This window comes from Pelophylax lessonae (assembly GCF_965119305.1).
Source record: "Pelophylax lessonae genome assembly, chromosome: 1".
Taxonomy (NCBI): Eukaryota; Metazoa; Chordata; class Amphibia; order Anura; family Ranidae; genus Pelophylax; species Pelophylax lessonae.
This window is the reverse complement of record NC_138768.1, coordinates 697,165,724-697,170,599: the sequence shown is the minus strand read 5'-3', so window position 1 is coordinate 697,170,599 and position 4,876 is coordinate 697,165,724. Positions and strand designations below refer to the sequence as shown.

At 42.9% G+C, this 4,876-nt stretch overlaps 1 pseudogene across 1 annotated transcript; it reads left to right on the top strand.

The window, feature by feature from the left end:
* Nucleotides 1-4,040: 4,040 nt before the first annotated feature.
* LOC309544851 (small nuclear ribonucleoprotein F-like) lies at nt 4,041-4,254 on the top strand (annotated as a pseudogene). The gene has a single exon. The product of its transcript is annotated as a small nuclear ribonucleoprotein F-like (transcript).
* Nucleotides 4,255-4,876: the final 622 nt, after the last annotated feature.

Below are 4,876 nucleotides of genomic sequence, written 5' to 3'. Positions count from 1 at the left end.
CTGAAAGCATTACTGAAATTCAGTGTGAGGTATACTGTACTGCTGGACTGGCCAGTGTAGTGTAGCAGAGCTGTGTAAATCTTACAACTGAATTGAGAAAAAGAAAATATTTGACAGATAAAACAGCTTCTACTTACTGTATGTAATTTTTATGTATTCATCTATTTGTTGGAAGGTCCAGCTTTAAGCCCCTTCTATATTCGTAAACTCTCTTAGATTTTTTTACACAGTGCTGATTAACTAGGACTGTGTGGCAACTAAAAGAAATCATATAATGTATCCAGGATGAACATAAAATGTTGGCGTTTTAAGTATGATGATCATAGCTCTTTACTTTGAAAATACTGTATCTGCTGCTAGATAATGCCAGTCTATTTTGCCTGCAGAATAGGGTAATGCCAGCATCTAGTGTCAGTAAAATTTCACTGCCAATCTATTATGCCTAGACAGCAGAATGACAGCTACTGTCATCTGCAAATATATACCAGCAGCCTCCATTGCCTGGAAATGTATAATGTCATCCTCATGCTTTGAACAATAAATTGGCAGCCCTACAATGCTGGCCTTTGATATATGTAAATAAAAAATGTATTCTTCAGATGTTTCGGGTAACACATCTATCCCAGCCTTAACCTCCATGGCCGTATGCATTTTTCAGATTTTAGGTGCTGAAAGCGGTACATTGTTTTGCATAGAAATTTGTTGTTTTACATTTTAAAACTCACCTTCCCCTGCAATCCCCCTCCGTCCTCCCCCGCCGTCCTTCCACTGTCCTCCTGCTGTGTGCTCGGCAAGAGACATCAGAATCGTCGCTGTCATCACTTTCCATACCTGATGACGGATTTTCCCATGAATCGCTATCGCTCAGTTCTTCAAGTAACTCAGTTTCTCTGTTGCTGTTTTCCAGTTCATCTAAAAGCGCTTTTGCCAAAAAGAACGCTTTTTGGACGCCATGGTCGTTCAACATTTTCTAGGCACAAAGCACTGGAAAAGCACAGGCAGGGCACTGGAAAAGTCACCAGGTGCAATCCTGTGGGGAAATAGCATGATACAGTGTAATCCGTTAGGATCACAGCTTTGTATCATGTCATTTGTGTTTTTACCCTTTTGAATTTCCATCCCCCTGCGTCACAACGCTCGCAGGAGGGAACCGGAAGGAAAGTGCCGGCAATCGGCCGTGCACAGAGCGGGGAGAGACTGTGAGGAGGACGGGCAGGACGGCGGGGGAGCGCAGAGAAGGTGAGTAACATTCTGGGGTAATCCCGAGTGTGGCTCGGGGGTTACCGCTTTTGGTACTGAAAATTAATCCCCGAGCCACACTCGGGAATACCACCAGGGAGGTTAAGGCAGTTACTTATTTAGCCTTATTCCTAGCAGCTGTACCTAAAGAGTTTGCAGAAGCGGACCTTCCCCCAGCTCACCTAAAATCATCTGAGTATGCAGCTCTGCATTTAGATATGAAACCATGTTACATTCATTAATTAAAGCAGTACTCCAGGAATCCAATCACTTTCAGAAATGTGATTGGAAATGTATAAAAAGCCAATCATTCTCAATCACAGCCCTACTTCACTACTCCCTGGGCTAGCCATTCACTACCCACCCCCTTCCTGGAATTAACAAGCATTGTTTCTTTTGTAGCTGCCTGTGACAAGCACAGCTGCAGTGGAGACACAGAAGCTAGGAGCTTAGTGCCGCAATGGCTTTGCTATTCAGCATGGATTGGTGGGATGCTGGGATTTAATTAAAATCTCTGGATGGTCCCACCCAATCCAGGGCACTTGGGAGGTTTTCACAGTGGGTAATTAGGGTGTGCCCAGGCACACCTGGTATACCCTGTGTTCAGGTCTATGACTATGAGTTAAGTCCAAAGAGGTGCATGCCAATTCCCTCCATAAGGACAGCTGTCACTATAGTTCCAGAGCTCTGAATCTGCACCTTTTCAGATTTTCCAGCTGCTGTGCCTCCTCCTACCTCCTCCCCTCTGCTCTCCATTCACAGAGGCCTTTGTATTATGTGAACTCACAAAATACAAAGGATTCTGTGAATTGGTAGCAGAGGGAAGGGGTGGGCAGAGATGTTGGGACATCAGCTGTTCGCCCATTTGGTGAACATCCACATTTATGAATAATTTGTTCAGCATTTCATGAACAGGTACCCAGGTTTCTGTCTTCTATGGCAGGCCAGAAGAGTCTGTAGCCATTTCAAGTGGTCATACACAGTCAGTGTTCGGTTGACTAAAATTCAGCGGGAATGCAACCTGCCCGTAAACAACCTGATTTGTGACATGCCTACCAGGTGGAACTCAACTTTGGCAATGCTGCAGCGGCTGCATATCAACTGCATAGGGCCATTAACAAGTACCTGTGTTGGTATGGCACAAGGACAGGCTCAGGAAAGCTTTTTTTACCCATGGCAATGGCTGCAAATAAAGGATGCATCCACACTACTGTCACCATTTAAGATGGTGACAAGGATGGTGAGCTATGACAATGCATGCATCAGTGAGACTACCCCTCTTATGTCCCTGCTGGAGTATACTCTGCATGGCATTATGGATAGGGCACTCGATGCAGGGCAGTGGGGGGAAGAGTAGGACTTCCTTTCTTCTCAAGTCCCCGCTTTATGCAGACACCATTCTTGTGATGACACAGAACACACAAGAGGAGAGGGAGGAGAAGGCGGAGGAGGATTCTGGCAGTTTTGGAGGCATTAAGCAGAGAAAGACATACGTCAACACTTAAGAGATACTCTTCAGTCCCCAGAAACCTTGGGAGTAATATATAGCTGGGAGGAGGCAGTTCCAGGTAGTGTAGTCCCCAGTGACCCAGAGGACTCTTCTTCTTATGCCTCTGCAACTTGTGGTGCATGGGCTCCCTTATCTTTCAAAGCCTGCAAAGGGACCCAAGAAATTGTGGCATCAAGGAGAAGGATAATTATTGGTTGGCAACCCTCCTTGACCAAAGTCTTAGAACTCATTCTGCCTTCTTGCAGAGGGAGCACAGTATATAATATCTTGAGGACACATCAAAGAGGAGTTTATGTAACACCTTTCTACACTCTGGTAGGTTACAGTCTCATGGAAAAGGTAATTTTGAGGCTTCTGTTGGTCAAAGGACAAGCAGTGGAGAAGGGGGCCACCTAAGTAATGCTTAATAAGTAAAAATAATAAAAATAAAAAGTAATAAGTAGCTTAATAAGTAAAAATTGTTTTAGTCCTCGATAGCCCAGGACTGTCAGCTTCCACGTTCCATCAGCAGCACCTGCATAATGCGGTGGAAGATTATCTAGGAGTGAAACAGACATGGAGAGATGATCCACAGGGTTACATGAGAATAGCCCAGTAGGAAATTGAGCTGGAGGGCTGCCCTGCATCCAGTGTGCTTTCCAAACGGGCATTCAGTGCTGCTGGAGGTTTTGTAACAGATAAAAGAGCATGTCTGTACACAGACTCTGTTGATCGACTGACATTTGTCAAAGTTAATCAGTCCTAGATTAGCAGCAACTATCTGGCCCCTGATGCCAATGTCGATCATTAAATATTTTTGGGATCTGCAATCTCTGAAAAACTGTGAAGGCTGCCCAGCTTTGTGGGTGTTGATTTTTATAGGTTTTGGGGGCACAATTACCACCCAAGGACCAATTTTTCTGCATCTGTTTGACAGGTGCATATCATTTAATTTTTTTTCTGGCAAGGCCAATTCTTGCTTTCAGCAAGAGTACCTCTATAGGGTTATGATGTAAGGGCACCACTAACACCCAAAGCCCAATTTTTCTGCACCTGTTTGACAGGAGCATATCATTTTAATTATTAACAGAAAAGCCAATTCTTGCTTTCATCAAATGTACCCCCATAGGGTTACAGTGTGAAGGCACCACCAACACCCAAAGCCCAATTTTTCCACACCTTTTTGACAGGTGCATATACTTTATTTTTTTTACAGAAAGACCAATTCTTGCTTTCATCAAGAGTACCTCTAGCCATTTCCATTTTTCTTACTTTCACTGGTCTGTAGATTAGCGGTGGCTTCAGCTGCAGAATGAGTTTGCCACTAAACCCAAAACCTTAATGGCCTTACTGGTATGCCAGTAATAGTGAAACTGAAGTGGAATATGGAATACAAGGGATACCTGGTCTCTGTGGATGGCTACATGAAAATTCAGCTTGCCAATACAGAAGAGTATATTGATAGGGCATTGTCTGGACATCTTGGAGAAGTTGTAATAAGGTGTAATAATGTATTGTATATATGAAGAGTACAAGAGGAGGAAGTAGATGGTGAGATGAGAGAATAAAGCAATTTCCAAATTCGTTTTGTAAATTTTTGAAATGTCTCTTTTGAGGTTTTTGTTGGACATTGTTTTGTTATGAAAGATAAACAGATTTTTTTTTTCAAGAGTACCTCTATAGGGTTATGGTGTGAAGGCACCAACAACACCCAAAGTCACATTTTTCTGCATCTGTTACTTCTATCCAAAGTCTGCGAAAGAGACACCAGACTTTATCTAGAAAAAAAAAAAATTGTTGTTAATTGTGGCCTGAGTACGATTATTTGGCTTCTTCACATAAGGCTTGCTCACAAAAAATGTGTTATTTACATCCAAATTCTGCCAAAGAGACACCAGAACTTATCCAAAAAGTCTCTAATCATGTTTCAAGTGCACTAAATTGTGGCCTCATCATAAAGACTGGCTCCCCAAGCAGTTGTTTACAAAATAAAGAAATCAATTTAAATGTCTTTTTTTTTCTTTATATATTTCAGTTTTGCTGCAGCTGGTTCTATCCATGGCACAGATGATGCACCACTTTACCGGCAGACTAAAGGGACCCCCCCCCCCCCCAGGCACTGTATTTAAAGGAATTTTTCATTTTTAT